This window comes from Arachis ipaensis, chromosome B02 (genome assembly GCF_000816755.2).
Source record: "Arachis ipaensis cultivar K30076 chromosome B02, Araip1.1, whole genome shotgun sequence".
NCBI classification, from domain to species: Eukaryota; Viridiplantae; Streptophyta; class Magnoliopsida; order Fabales; family Fabaceae; genus Arachis; species Arachis ipaensis.
Window position 1 is genome coordinate 90,850,593 of NC_029786.2, and position 17,221 is coordinate 90,867,813.

Below are 17,221 nucleotides of genomic sequence, written 5' to 3' on the forward strand. Positions count from 1 at the left end.
ATATATGATTATTTTTTATATTCATGCATATTTTCCAATTCCTTTTCATATGTATGATTAATAATTTTTTTTAAATGGTGATATTTTAATTTTTTTTCATGTATTTTTATATATTAGCAAGAAAGCAAAACCACATATTGTGACTCTTTTTTCTTTTTCATGCCTTAATCTTAATTAATCAATCTTATGTCCAAAATAGATGTTAGTTAATCTTAATTGAACTTTTAATCATTCTAATTTATTAATGAATTACATTTCTCTTAATAATTGCATTACTAATCTGAAATACAAAAAAAAAAGGTGATACATATATAAAAAAAAAAACAAACTTAAAAAAAATCATATTAAAAAGTTTAAAAATAACATATCCATAAAGAATAGTCATAATATATAAATTGAGACAACAATTTAAATTTCTCTAAAACTAATTTAATCAACTACCAATATTAGAACTAAATTATTTAAATAATATTTAATCTATTCTAATCCTTAGATACGTATAGATTAGAGTCATTCTCGTAACAACCAACCGAAATAACATCATAAGATCGAATACGTAGAATAGGTACAAATTCAGACTATTTTCTTATTAAAATTGTCAAATTAAATTGATTTTTATTCTCTTCAATGGCATTGCATTAATGCACCAAAAGACCGGTAGTTTTTGAAAAAAATACAATATGTTATAAAATTATTTTTAATACAAAAAACTTAAGAGAAAAAAATTTAAATATAGTACCAATCTTTGAATTGCATCTTCAAGGTTGGCACGAATTTTTCAAAATTGAACCTAAATTGAGGAAATTCAATCTCATTATATGCTCCACTTCGAATATTTTTGGACAAACGTAGAAAACGTAGAGGGGATGTGACTTGAACTTGACCTACAAAACTCCTTAGAAACAATTGTCCAATAAAAAAAGAATAACAGATTAGAAAAAATATTTTGATTCTTAGATTTAGACTCACTAATCACAAATAAACACTATATATAGCTTTTAGTAGTACAAAAATAATTATAGAAATTAATTATTGCAATATCAATTTACCACTATGAACGTTAGTATCATATTTATAGCAATTAAAATTATAAGATATTTACAAACTATATATATTTTGTAAAACTTAATGTTCTAACTATATAAATCATATATCTTAATTACTCACCAAATTAATAAAAATATATTTGTATAGCAATAGGATTAGAAATTATAGCATTGAGCAAAAAAAAAATATTCCATCGCTTAGAAAAAGAAATAAAGAAAAAACTTAATAGGTCCGACTGAATGATTCTATTTGACCTAATATATACCAAAATCTGACATTAAAATTTTAATAACATAATTAATATTACATTTAAACAGACAAATTTTGAATATTACAGTATTTGTACTGCACAATATAAAAGATAGCACAAGTTGCAGACACTAAGTGTCACTCATAAAACTAAAATACGTTATTTCTATATATATAGATGTTTTTTGGCATTTATACCATAGATTTCGCTATTATTGTTACTTGTGATTTGTTGGTTTGGTTATGAGGAACAGTCCAGTTGTGGTTGTTTTAATAGTTTTGGGATTGTTGTGAAATAGTATTTTGAGAAAATTGATGAGATTTAGTGGTTGAAAGATTAAATTAAAAGTTGAAAAAAATCGGTAACCGAAAGACTCGAAAATGGATTAAAATACAAGTAATATTTTTAAAAGGAAGGGCTAAGGATTTTGGTTTCGGGTATAAGAGGAAGATTAATATTTAAACTTTATTTTTTAAAGGATAACATTGTATTTGTACATAAAAATCGAGGTACAATTTGTAATTATATAAGTTTTCGGGTATTTTGGATAATAAATAAAGTATGGGATAAAAATGTGTATTTTATAAAAATTCAGGGTTATTTTTATAAATATGAAAATAAGTTAGGGTATTACATTATTGTATCAGAGCAGTTCGTTCCTGTTAGAACCTTGAGAATGGACTAACTATGCTTCACTGCATATTCTGAGTGTTTGTCATGCAGTAGGACTTGTCCTAATGACTTTGAGTTTTAGATGCATGACTGTCTATCGATTAATGTTGTTAGTCGACCGATGCATTCTTCATGGTATTATGTCTGGAAAACTTAATACTGATGATTTTTGTATACGGAAACACTAATGGATTATTATAGACGAAATAAAAATAAAAGGTTATGCGAATCATGGGGTTTGAGAACATTTTGACGTAAACTCTTTATGCGTGTTGTGACTTGGTGTCATCTCTTCTTTCATTATTTTCATTGGAATCCTTTATTTCAGATTTCCTCCTTAAAATGTGATTTGATTATTTCCTAACCAAACCTTACTGTCCCTATGTACCTCTGTTTACCTATAATTCCCTTCGTGGACCCTATTTTCTTTAGTTTGAGTTTGAACTTATTTCAAACTCAAATAATATAAGCAAAACTTCAAATTTTTATAAGTGAGAAATGATGTAAAACTTCAAATTTTAAAAATTAAATAAAAAAAAAAAAAGAGAGAGACCGAATGCTTGCATGAGGAAAATCGTGACCCACACAACAAATTTTGTCTTCAATTTCTTGTGATCCGTAATTTTAATAAAAAATTAAATCTAGTAAAAGTATCTGTATTCTCCTCCTCTATACGTTGATGTTACTTTTATTCGGTAGAAACTGACAGTGACGCAGTTTGCCTTCCTTTTGAGTTCGTCCAATTAGTGTTCTAGGAGGTATAGACGATTTCTGACGTTTTTTTCTTCAGTAGCTTGATCAAAAAATTTTTCTGGAAGTTTCGTTGTTGTGATTTATGCATGGAAGTAGAGTTTGACAACTTTATAATTATTAAATGTGAATTTGATAAATGAATATTGAATTATTATTGTTGCTTGTGATTTGTTAGTTTGGCTATAAGGAACAGTTCAACTGTGGTTGTTTTAATGGTTTTGGGCCTGTTGTGAAGTGGTATTTTGAGGAAATTGATGAGATTTAGTGGTTAAAAGATTAAATTAAAAGTTGAGAAAAATCGGTAACCAAAAGACTCAAAAACGGATTAAAATACAAGTAATATTTTGAAAAGGAATGGCTAAGGGTTTCGGTTTTGGGTATAAGAGGAAGATTAATATTTAAACTTTATTTTTTAAAGGATAACATTGTATTTATATATAAAAATTGAGGTACAAATTTGTAATTATATAAGTTTCTGTGTATTTTGGATAATAAATAAAGTACGGGGTAAAAATGTGTATTTTATAAAAATTCAGGGTTATTTTTATAAATATGAAAATAAGTTAGAGTGTTACATCATGCATATGACGCATGATTAAGTAAGCAAATGAAATTTCAGTTTTGTTAAGGATTGCATAGAGAATCAGGGTGTCACAAAGAGTAATTCGTTGATATGAACCACTTTAAGGTATGAGAATGTGAGTAATGAGGCGGTGAAGTTGGATTTTGACAGGACCTAGGACTTTGTGGTTTGGAGTCATACCATCCATGAGAAAAATGTTCTCACGAATGTTAGTCAGGACATCCATGTGTGATATATCCAGATCATTATTCAATCTTTCAGAGATATAGGCATTGTCACCAACATCATAATAATCCAGGGCATCATCAATAGATTTTATGTTTAAATGTATTTCATGGCCTACAACATAAGAGTGAACACTTTCTTCATGATAATTCATGTCAGCATAAAATTCTCTAACTAAATTAGGGTAAACTGGTTTTCTAATTTCAAAAATTTTCTCCAATCCAAATAAATAAAGTTTTCTTTAAAATCAATCCATTTATCAATTAGAGCATTCAAATCAGCCACAAATATATAATACAGAGATCTTTTAAAAACAACAACTTTATGAAATTCATAGTTCATTCTACATGAAAATCGATGAGGATCATAGTGAAAATGAGGACGACTACTAAAATGTGATTTAAAACCAACATGATCAAGATTTGTGGGTTCTTTCACAGAGTTGAGAAAAAAGTCTTCGTTTACCTTTGGAGGAGTGACTAGAAGGTGTCGAACGTCCATGAGGACGAGAAGATGAACGAGGAGGTGGAGACTTAGGAGGTTCTTTGTCACTCATGGGTCTCTTTCCTTTTGCGCTAGAAGGTCCAGCGTCGGTTGGCGTCGAGAATGGACGTCGAGAAGTGTTCTTGGTCCTTGCCATTGGTTTGGGGATAGAAGATGCGTGTGAGGAAGAATGTGAGTGAATATGAATATGAGTGTGAGCTTGGCCTTTAGGAAGGAGATTTCGTGGAGGATATGTTCCTGTGTGTAAACCCCACAAAATTAGCGAATAATTAATTAATAAATTAATTTTTAATAAAAGAAATTAGAAATGCAAATTTTATAGTTTAATTGGATAGAGCTAATTAAAACAAGAATTTTGATCGGAAACTGGAGTATCAAACATTTTAGTTCCTGAATTTGATAGCCGAGACAACGGGAAAAGCAACGCAAATTTGAGTTAAGATTCTCACTACAAAAAATCGACAGAAGAGTTATGCGGACCTAAAAGGAAAAATTTTCAAGTTGGAAGAAGGAGGATATGCATTTGTGAAGATTACTTCAACAAACTAGAATCGGATAGGCAATCAAAAACTAAGAGGTTAAACTCCATTAAGTTGGTCCATTTCAATTTTTGGAGAGGATTGATGGTGAGTGGCATACCAAATAATTTTTCTACCATACCTTTTAAACCTATTCTACGTGCTCCACATTTCGTAATTTCTGAGACACGCTTCTGAAACAAACTCATGTCTTAGAACCTAAACTAGTTTAAATGAAAGGAGATTGACGTTTCGAGTAATGAGATCAGCTTCAAGAAACTCTGAGTAAGAGAAGTCTCATTAGTAAGGGTTATTTGGAATTGAATCAGAAATGAGGACAGACTACCCACACCTCTTTTCAGATAACTAAATCTGAATTTTGAGGGCAAAATTCTTAATTAGGTGGGTAGGATGTAAACCCTACAAAATTAGCAAATAATGAATCAATAAATTAATTTTTAATAAAAGAAATTAGAAATATGAATTTTATAGTTTAATTGGATAGAGCTAATTAAAACAAGAATTTTGACACAAATTTCAAAGAATTCGGCCCAAGATTGGGCCGAACGGGATCCGAACCAGGCCCGTGGGCCCAACCAACTTATTAAATAAAATGAGCTTCGGCTCATTCTTTCTCTTCCACATGCAAGAAACGTAGATACACAACCAAGGAAGAGGGGAAGAACATTTCCAAGGTTCCAAACCCTTGGCATAAATTTAAATCCATGTAACTTTTGATGCCGCACCGTTTGCGACCACGCGTCCGCGGCGTCGAACTCTACAAAGCCCAAAATATTGTGAGGTAAGGAAGCCACGTTTTCTTTCTCAATTTCTTCAACTTCAATTTCGAAATTTATGAACAAAAGTATTGAAAATTGTTAAATTTCGGTGTTTAGGTTCGAATTAGTTTGAGAGAAACGCTTAATCCTTCTTCATTGGTGTTTGAGTAAGGTGAGAATCCTAGAAATCTAGCTAACTCATTGATTTTTATGGTGTATAGGTAAATTGGAGCTTGATTTAATACATTGGAGCTGTGTTTGGTACCTTGATTGTGTCTCAGGTTATACGTGGAAACTGGTCAAAGTATGGTTTAGGTTTTTCGTATTTAATATATAATGTCTTGTAAAAACTTAGGTTAGATGACCATAGGATAAGAATGAATGTATGAGTATGTTAATTGTTTAGTATCTTTAATAATAGTTGTTGATTGAGAAATTATTGATGTTTATTGATTATGATGGAATTAGAAATGATGAGTGATGGTTTGATGATGAGTGGTAAGTTGGTAATAATGAGTATGTATATATGTATGATGGAATGTCGATGGTTGTTGGGATAATTGTGAAGTTTATGTATGATAGTTTGGTGAAAATGAGGAATGGTGGGTGATGGAAGGGTGTGATATTGTGTAATGTGATTGGTATATTGTGGTGCTGAATTATGGTGAATTATATATATAGAATGTTGAGGTTTGAGTGGATTGTTAATGAAAATAGAGGTGAGGGATTTTTGTGTAAAATTAATTTTTGGCCAAACTTCGGCGAGCCATAACTTGGCTTCTGGACTCCCAAATTATTTCAAATCTATTTTATATGAAAATTGGGTCCGTGAAGTTTACGTCGTTCGAAGAACGAAAGAAAAATTATTTAAAATAAAAAAGTTATGCACGTCGGAAGTTTGGATTCAAAATTAAAATTTTGCAGGTTTTTAAACTTAGCCAATTTTTTTTATAAAATGTAGTCCCACGTGTACTCGTGACCTGGGAGTTCTGCGTACGCGAATCTCCTTTATGCGACCATGCATTTCTATTTGACACGCATGTGTGCGCGTAAAGGGGCTGCGTACGCGAAATCGGCCAAAATGCACACCCACACATACTCGTGGCCCACGCGTACGCGTGACTCCTGTTTTCAGCAAATGAGTTTTGTGTTTTAAAGCTTAATTATCCTCTAAGCCTCTATTTTCATTCCTTTCTCCCTAGATGTTGTTAGTAAGCCTAGTAATGAGATGAAGCTAGGAATAGGTGGTAACTTGGAGATGAAGAAAGTTTGTGAAGTGATGATTTAGGTATGAGAAGGTAGGGTGAATATATATATATATATACTACTTGAATTATGAAACTGGCTAAAGAAAGAAATAAATGTTACATCTGAGTACTCTTTCTCGAAAGTGCGACCCCAGGAGATGGTGGAAGGTGAGGATCCCCTTCCTTGTTCCTCCTGGTATTGTAAAATTGCCCCCAGCGAGATGGTGGGAGGTTAGGATCCCCTCCTTTGTTCCTCCTGGGCATATGAGAACGTACCTCCTGGGTAGACCTAAGAGTTGTGGTTTCGCCCCACTTGCTCTAGGTTGGTTATTATAGAGGCTCCCCGGGTAGATGCAAGAGTTGTGGTTTCGCCCCATTTGCTCCAGATTATGATGAGTTATGTATCAAAGTGCAATTATATGATGGGTAAGTAATGAATGAATGTGAAATAATTATCTGAAATACGAGTTTTCTTGGGTAAAGTACCGTGGCTTGCCACCACGTGTTCCAGATTGAGACTCGATACTCTGTTGACCCTACGTCGTAAGAGGTGACCGGGCACTTATAAATTCCTGGGAAAGTTAACCCCCATTGAGAAATTTTATATATATAAATGAATTATGAATGAGAAGAGAAAAAGCTATGCATAGACTCATGGGGATGCGCGATGGGGGACAATCCAGGGTTTAGCAGCCAGACTTGTCAGTAGGGCTGGCAATACATACCCTACCCGCGGGTACCCAACTCGACTCAACCCATTCGGGTAGGATAGAGTGCGGTCCGGGTAGGCCTGCAGGTAGGGTAGGGTACGGGTTTAGGGTGTACCCTACCCTACCCTACCCGCACCCCATATATATAACATGTTTTATAAAAATTATATACATAGTGAAGGAGGTGAGAGTCAAATCCTCAACTTCCTTCATATGTAGCAAGTAAGCAACCACTAAGCTAGCTAACTACTTTGGTAATATATAGCATTTGTATATTTATGAAGTTGACATAAAATAAAAATTAAACAATAAAAATCATATATTACTCATCATTCAGAAATCAGAAATCCTAAGACTAAGTGGGACTGTGTGAGCGCTGTTTCTTTTCAAAGCCATAAGCCTCAACACAAGCCCCAACTCTCCTTAGATCCTTCTTCCTTCTCCGTGCTCTCCTCGTTCCTCTGTTTCTGCAACTCTTCTTCCTCCTCAGTGCTCTCCTCGCAATGTCGCTGCTTCGTGCCCTTCTCTCCTCTCTACGCTGCTGCTCCGTGCTCTTCTTGGTATTTTTCAGCATGCTTATTTGTTCTTATAGTAATGTTTAGTTATTGTAAATTTCGTGCTCATCATGTTGATTCGTTTAATTGGTTGGACATGAAAATTGGGAGCTGGGACTTTACTTTGCATTTGAATCTGTGACTTTGTTTCCTTACTGATTTATCCTTTTTAGCACACTTTTGATCTTGACTGAAAAATTTCTCAAAGTGATCTTTGACTTGAAATATTATGGATTCTTTTTATAATTTATTTATTTATTTGGGATTTTGCTCCTTCTCTATATTCAAAAGATTATAGTTCTAGTTCTAGGGTTCATGCTTTTTCTGTTTCTGTTGGTATTTTTTTGGCTAGTTGGTTCCTCCTTCAACTCTATGCCCATGAGGCCTGATTGATTTTTCTCCATTTTTTTAAATTAACTATGATGAATGTAACCAGCTCCTTCATTGATCTTTTTTTTTCGTTTGAATAGATTCATACTAAATTGGCTTTTTTAATATTTTTGTAGTTTTTGTGCTTGTTCTGAATCTTAATGATTTTTCAGCATGCTTGAATTTTAATGTTCATTATTTATTTTACTATTGTGTAGGCAATAATGGATAGTACCAACATGGATGTAGTGGCTCAAGAACAGCAAGAAGAAACTCTTGTTGAAGAAACTGCTAATTTTGCTCTGAACGAGTCTATCTCGGTTGAAAATAGCAACAAATTTTTATTGAAAAGTATTTAATAGCAATACTTTAGTAGATATAAAGAGGGCGAAGAGTGGAAGGAAAAGTGCAACCATTGTAAGTCTATTATTGGTGCCAATCCAAGGAATGTGACTACAAATTTGAAGAAACATGTGCTCAATTATTGTAAGAGAATAAAATTAGCAAATTCAAGACAATCAACAATTGCTGAATCTCTTCAAAGACCTAGAAAGAATAGTTCATATGCTTTTATATTTGATGCATCTCACACAAGAAAATTGATTGCCAAGTCTATTTGTATGCATGAGTATCCTTTGTCATATGTGGATTATGTTGCAACAAGGGAAGTGTTTGCTTCAATGCAACCAACGTTTAAGATGCCAAGCCGAAACACAATCAAGAAGGATATCTTTGAAATGTACGAAGTGGAGAAGCTTAACATAAACAAGATGATGGATGCAAATGATAGTCGAGTAGCTATTACAACTAACATGTGGACTTCCAACCAGAAAAAAGGATACATGGTCGTTACAACACACTACATTGATAGTTCATGAAATTTGTAAATGCGAGTATTGAGGTAATACCTTAAACTTTGCTTCTAGTATAAGATATGCTTTCTAATGCTTGATGTACTTGAGATATTTTTTTATCTGATATATTTTTAACAATTTTCAGCTTTACTTATGTTCCTGCTCCTCATTCAAGTGAAGTTCTCTCTAATGCATTAATGAAAGTTTTGTTAGAGTGGAACTTAGATAGAAAATTATCAACTATTACATTGGATAATTGTTCTACAAATGATGCTATGATTGATGTGTTGTTAGGATGTCTAGACTCAAATTATTTATTGCTAAGGGGTAAGTTATTGCATATGCATTGCTGTGCTCATATTTCAAACCAAATTGTGAAGGATAGTTTCAATTTAGTTAAAGAAATTGTGGAGAAAATTCGTAATAATATGGTGTATTGGACTTCAACTAGTAAAAGACATAAAACCTTTGTGAGTTGGTGTAGTAAGTCAGGTGTTCTCTTTACAAAAAAATTATTTCTTGATTGTATGACTAGATGAAATTCCACTTATGTGATGTTAGAAATTGCATGGTTGTACAGAGATGTCTTTCCTCGACTAAAACAAAAAGACTCCAATTATAAAAGTGTGCCAAGTAATGAGGAATGCGAACTTGCAAAAGAAATTTGTGGTAAATTAAAACTTTTTAATGATGTGACTCAGTTATTTTCTGGAACTCAAGTTTCAACTGCCAACATTTACTTTAATAAAGTATGTGATATACATGTTGGATTGAAAAAATAGGCTGTCTCTCCTAACCCAGTTATTAGTAGCATGGCATGTATGATGAAGAGAAAGTTTGATAAGTATTGGGAAGAAATTCATGGCATTATGGGTGTTGCTGCAATTCTAGATCCTAGGTATAAGTTTGATGGGCTTGAATATAAGTTTTCTGGGATATGTGAAGATCCTAATGAATGCACAAGGAAAGTTGAGAGAATCAAACAGGCATGTTATGAGTTATTTCATGAATATCAAAAGAATACATCTAATTTAAGTAATATGTCAATGGAATCTACACAAGAGCTTAGGGTTAATGCAGATGAAGATGATGATGTTAGTTATTAATTGTATATTAGACAAAAGAAGAAGGAAAAATGTTCACTTGTGAAAACAAAATTTGATCACTATGTAGAGAAAGATGTTCATCCTCTAACTTCTGATTTTGATATATTAGCTTGGTGGAAGTTAAATGGAGTTAGGTTTCCAACTCTTCAAAAAATACAAGAGACATATTTGCTATTCATGTGTCTACTTTTGTTTCTGAGTCTTCTTTTAGCACAAGTGGTCGTATAATTGCTACTCATCGTGGTAGTCTTCATGAAGATACGGTAGAAGCTCTTATGTGCAATCAAAATTGGTTGTGGGAAGCACATTATAAAAGAGGTTATTTATGTTTTTAATTTTTTAATTTGTTTAGAAATTATAATTGTGTTAAAATTACATATAATAAAATTGTTGTATTTGATTTTTAGGTGAAAAATCTGATTATCAAACTGCAAATGAAGATGATGATGTATTTTTTGAACTGACGAAAGAATAATGTTGCAAGAACTTGGAATTAGAAAAAGTGTTTGAAGACATTTATCTTTGTTTATATTATTTTAAATTTATTAAGAACTTGATAATTATGCTATTTGTAATTTTATGTTGGATTTGTTTAGGACTTTATTGTTTTTAATTTTAATTTAAATTTAGTTTTTTATTTTATTAATATAACAATATGTATGTTTGTAATTTTATGTTGGATTTCTTTAAGATTTTATTGTTTTTAATTTTAATTTGAATTTAGCTTTTTATTTTTTATTTTATTAATATGTATGAAATTTGAAATGATTGAATTTTATATTTATTTTGAAAAAAAATTGATATTTCTGCGGGTAGGGTAGGGTAGGGTAAGGTTTAGAATTTTAGGGTGCGCGTAGGGTTAGGGTTGAGAGATTTTCAACCCCCGGGTAGGATAGGGTAGAGTTTTAATGAGATTTTCAACTTGCGGGTAGAGTTAGGGTAGGATTCAAACACTACCCTACCCTACCCATTGCCAGCCCTACTTGTCGGGTTGGCTTGATAACTGACAAATGAGACTCATCAGCCATAAAACAGGCATGCATCATGTGCATATTTTTTGCTTGCTTGTTTGTGCATTAATTGGGAATGCCTAAGTGAACTTACTATGTTAATTGTTATATTCGCTAATTGTAGTACTTGTATACTAGCTGTGTTTGCCCTTGCTTGCTTGTTTGTGTGTGCGGTATCACCGGAGATGGAGGAAAGACAGAGAGAGTTAGGACTCTAGCTAAGTTTTAGTTAGATTTGAGGAATTGGTTTAGTTTAGAAAGCCTTAGAGAACCACCCTAATTCATGGTTTCTATTTTAGTTCCTTAAGTTTTATAATTTGAGTGTCGGAGTTCTAAGATTGCCTCTGGCATTCCCAGGGCCTTATATCTTATATGCGTGGCACATTTACCATGCTGAGAACCTCCGGTTCTCATCCCATACTATGTTATTGTTTTTCATATGCAGGTCGAGAGACACCTTGGTAGGCGTCTGGAGTTCTCCGCAGCGAAGTGGACTTTTTGGGATTATACTTTTGTTCTGTTTTACTTTTATATATATATATAGACTCTCCCTATGTATATATGTTCTACTTTTGCACCTCATAGAGGTTTATGGAGAACTAGGGCCTCATGTATGTATATTGGGTTATGGTTCCTTATATGTACATATATATGACTATTCTCTGGCCAGCCTTAACTTCGCAGGATGAGTTTGGAGCTTTTAATTTTGCGATTTTTGTCTTACCCATTCTTCAAGGCTTCTAGTATACTACATTCTTTCGACTATTATATGAATTTATATTTTATTTTAGAGGTCGTAGTGCCTCACCACCTCTGTTTTACATTCTAGGTATAAAGCTCTGTGTGGTAGGGTGTTACACTGTGCCTCTCCGAGTTGCAACCTTCTTTCTCATCTTAATGAAACCTAATGAATGCACTTCTGGGAGTAGCGGAGGTTGGAGAAGATGAGGGATTTTCAACGGTAACTTCTATAAATGCTTTGAAAATTTTGAAAATACAAACTGATTAAATAAAATGAAAAGGTGTTTTAAAGAAAATATGAGTATGCAAGCAAGCAGTTTTAAAAAGACAAGTCTTGTATAAAAATTTAAAAATCTGAATTTGATTTGACTCGAAGAGAAACCCTAAAAGCAAATACCTTTTTTATTGTAAGTGGTTAATGTAAACAATGAGGCTCACATCATAGAATAGAACTTCTTCTTTTTAGCCCAATAGTGGTTTTAAGAAAACACAAAAATCCACCAAAGATTCAGTTTTGATCCAGATCAATTAATTTTACCAATACTTAGTCTAATATCCAAGGAACCTAGAGGGAGTCATCACTTGTCCAATTTTATCTTCTGTCGACCTGAGAAAAAAAATAGATAGATAAAGCTTTTCTTAACCTTCAAAATCTGTCTTCAGACAGAGATTTAGTGAAAATATCAGCAAGTTCATCCTTAGATTTTATAAATTGTATCTCAATTATACCCTTTAGCACATGCTCCCTAATGGAGTGAAATCTCACTTCAATGTGCTTGGTTCTTGAGTGAAAAATAAAATTTTTAGAAATGTTTATGGCACTTATGTTGTCACAAAGTAAAGGGATACTATATATTGACTTGTAATTTGTAATCTGTAAGTTGTGTCTTAAGCCATAACAAATTTGAACAACAAGAAGTGGCTATATATTCAGCCTCGGTTGTGGATACTGCAACTGTGGCCTATTTTTTGTTTGACCATACATTTAGAAACTGTCCAAAAAAAATAACAAATTCCAGACGTGCTTCTACTATCAACTCGGTCACCGACAAAATCTACATCACAATGTCTCACTACACAAAACTCATCAGACTTAGGATACTAAAGACCAAAATTAGTAGTGTCATTAATGTATCTAATGATCCTTTTTACAACTAAAAGATGTGATTATTTTGGTTATGATTGGAATCTAGAGCAAAGTCCAACACTTTGAACAATATCCGGTCTAGAGGATGTTAGATACATAAAAGATCCGATCATTCCTCTATACCTTATTTCATTCACATCTTTGCCATTTTCATCATTTTCAAGTTCAGAGTTAGGATGCACACGTGTGTTCATTGGTTTGAAATTTTCCAAACTAAATTTCTTTACGAATTCCTTGGCATATTTGATGTGATGCACAAAAATACCACTAAGAGTTTTTTTAATTTGGAGTCCTAGAAAAAATGTGAGTTCTACCATCATTCTTATATCAAACTCACTAGTTGTTAAATTTCCAAAATCAACACATAAGGCTTCATTAGCCGATCCAAACACAATGTCAAACACATAAAATTGAACTAAGATGAAATAATCATTAGACTCTTTAATGAAAAGAGTTGTATCCATGGTACCTTTTTGACAACCATTTTTCAATAAGAAAGAACTAAGTCTTTCATATCAAGCTCTAGGAGCTTGTCTCAACCCATAAAAAACTTTAGAAAGTTTAAAAACATGGTTTAAAAATTCTTTGTTTTCAAAACCGGGAGATTGTGCTACGTATACCTATTTATCAATGATACCATTTAGAAAATAACATTTGACATCCATTTGATAAAGTTTAAACCCTTTGTGAGCAGTGTATGCAAGCAATAATCTTATTGCTTCCATCCTGGCAGCCGGAGCAAAAGATTCATCGAAATCAATGTCCTCTTCTTGATCATAACCTTGAGCCACTAGTCTTGCTTTATTTCTTGCAATACTCCAATCCTCACCCAATTTGTTTCTAAAGATCCATTTTGTACCAGTTACTTTTTTTTCCAATTGGATTTGATACCAAAGTCCACACCTCATTTTTCTCAAATTGAATTAGTTCTTCTTCCATTGCCTTAACCTCTGATGAATTATTGAGAGCTTCCTTCACATTTTGAGGTTCTATTTGAGAAATGAGAGCAAGATCATTGAGTTTTATTCTTCTTCTATTTGATGATTTTGTGGTAACTCCTTGAGATAGATCTCCAATTATAAACTCTTGTGGATAGTTCTTCAAGAACTTCCATTCTCTAGGTCTGAGTGTAGCAAGAGCAAATATGGTATTGGTTGGCTCAGCAATGTTGGAATTTCCAGAACCACCAGTATAGGTAAGAGACAAAATAGAATTGTCTCCTGCATTTTGTTCTGTAGAATCAGTTACAATGTTTTCCAACAAGGGATCTGATTTGGCTTCACTTTGGGTTCCACTTGAGTTTTGTTCAGTTTTATTTTCTGCATCATTTTCTTCACTAACACTTGAAATAGAGTTAGATTCACAAAATATAACATGCATGGTCTCTTCAATAATTTTATATTCTTTAAGATGAACTCTATAGGCTTTACTAGTGGTTGAGTATCCTACAAATATACATTCATAAAACTTTAGATCAAATTTATCAAGATTATTTTTTGTGTTTAAAACAAAATATTTACATCCAAAGATATGAAAGTATTTAAGGTTAGGAGGTGTTTCTTTCCATAACTCATATGGAGTTTTATTTAAGAATTTTTGAATGATGGTACGATTTAAAATATAACAAGCTGCGTTCACAGCCTTAGTCCATAAGAATTTCGGTACATTGTTTTCACAAAATGTAGCTCGAGCCATTTCTTGAAGGCTTCTGTTTCTCATCTCAACAACTCCATTTTGTTGTGGTGTTCTAAGACAAGATAAATTATGTGATATACCAAATTTATCACAAAATGATTCAAAATCTTGGTTTTTAAATTCCTTTCTATGATCGCTTCTTATGGAAATAATTTTTAAATATTTTTCGTTTTGAATCTTTTTTCATAGAATTGAGAAGGATGAAAAAGCATAATTTTTATGAGCTAAGAAAAGAATCCATCCGAATTTTGTATAATTATCAACTACTACTAAGCCATAATGTTTACCACATAGGCTTTGAGTCCTTGTGAGACCAAAAAGATCAATATGTAGCAATTTCAATGGTCTTTTGGTTGAGATATCATTCTTGGGTTAAAAAAAATTGTTTGTTTATCCATTTGACAAGCATCACAAATTAGATCTTTGTCAAATTTGATTTTAGGAAGACTTCAAACCAAATCTTTTTCACAAGTTTAGAAATTTGAAACATGCTTGCATATCTCAATTTCTTATGCCATAACCATTTTTTGGACTCAATCGATATAAAACAAGCTACATTTTGTTTTTTAAATTCTTCTAAGGTGAAACCATATACATTATTACATCTTTTAACAAAAAATAAAGTTCCACCCAAATTTTCACAAATAACTAAGCATTCTACCTTTTTGAAAATAACCTAATAACCTAGATCACATAGTTGACTAATGTTTAGAAAATTATGTTTCAGTCCATCAACCAAGAATACATCATTAATGAAGGTAGAAAAAGTCTTACCAACCTTACCTACAGTCACTATCTTTTCTTTTCTATCATCACTGGAAGTCACAAAACCTCCATCGTATTTGTTAAGCTTGATGAAGAACGTAGACTTTTCGGTCATGTGCCTAGAGCATCCACTATCAAAATACCACATGTCTTTCTTCTTCTTGGATGCCAGGCAAATCTGCATAATATTCTTATATGACCTTAGGTATCCAAATCATTTTGGATCCTTTAATGTTAAACCTTTTTAGTTGTCCAAGAGCATTATATTTGGTAATCACCTTGTAGACTTTATTACTAATCTTTCTTTCAAAGATGAAGCATTGAATAAGTAAATGATCAAATCGGTTGCATGTATGACAAGTTTTTGCTTGCTGATTTTTCAAAATGATTTGAGGGTTGAAAGCTTTTATTTTTGAATGTTGAGGCTTCATTTTTAAAACATGATTTTTCAAAAATAATTTTAGATTTGTCATGATACCCCAAGCCAGCCTTTGCAAAAAGAAGTCTTTGACTAGCTAATAGTTTGTCCAAATTTTTAGAATTTTGGACAAATTTTGCTGTGTCTTGATTCAGACTTTTGATTACTTTATGCAACCTTTTATTTTCTTCTATGCCGTCCAAAAATGCAGTAACAAAATGCTTTCCTTTAAAAGTTATAATTTCACTTTTAAGTCGTTTGTTTTCTTCAACAAGATCAACAGTATTTTCAACTTCTCTTAATTTTTTAAGGTAAGCATTTCCAGTCTTCAAAATGTTATTTTCATATTCAAGTTCATAACATTGATTTTCAAAAAAAAATTATTTTTTTTTAATTGAGATAGTCAATTATTTGGTAAAATTCATTATTAGTGTGTTTAAAATAGGTTACCTCATCATCTTGAATGTGATCAATAATTAGACAAGTTTAAGAGTTGTGATCAGATTCTTTATCTTCTTCAGAGTTATTTTTCAGATCTTTCCAAAATCTAAGTATAAGGTTCTGGAAAAAGCAACCTCCACTTTCTGTTAATAACAACTCTATCAAATTTTTTTAAAATGTCAACATTTTTTCTCACCCGCCTATACCAAGTGAAATTTTTACCAATAGATCCCATCTCCGTCAAGTCGCACAAATCTAAAGTAGATGCAAAAGCCTCTGCTCTAGACAAATTAAAAGCACTCCCTTTAATTTTACTTGACAACAAAATCTCATTAAAATCTCCCATTATAATCTAGGGACAAGAAAGCCTAGCTGACATAAGAGAAAGATGCTTCCAAAGACCATGCCTCTGATGCTGGTGAGAGTTATCATACACTGCACTACAAACTCAAAATCGATGCTCATACTAATCTCAACAGTCACACATTGATCCACCACCTCTAAAACCCAAATCTTATCAAAAGAATTTAAAGAAAGGACTCATATTCCACCACTATGCCCCCTGCCTCAGCCACACCAACTCTTTTGTAACCCAAATTATTCCAAAAACTATTTATTATATCACAAACAACATGATAAAAATAGATGGATGAAATTTACGAATTAACTCTTTACAATGAACACGGGTCATCTTATTTGAAGTCCCCTCTAACATTTCATGACAAAATATTGAATTTCGAAAAATTCATAAAAAATAAGATAAAGAAAGAGAACCAACTCCTAGACTCAGATCAAGCCTCCACCGCACCTTGCACTTCCACCGTTTTGGCCTC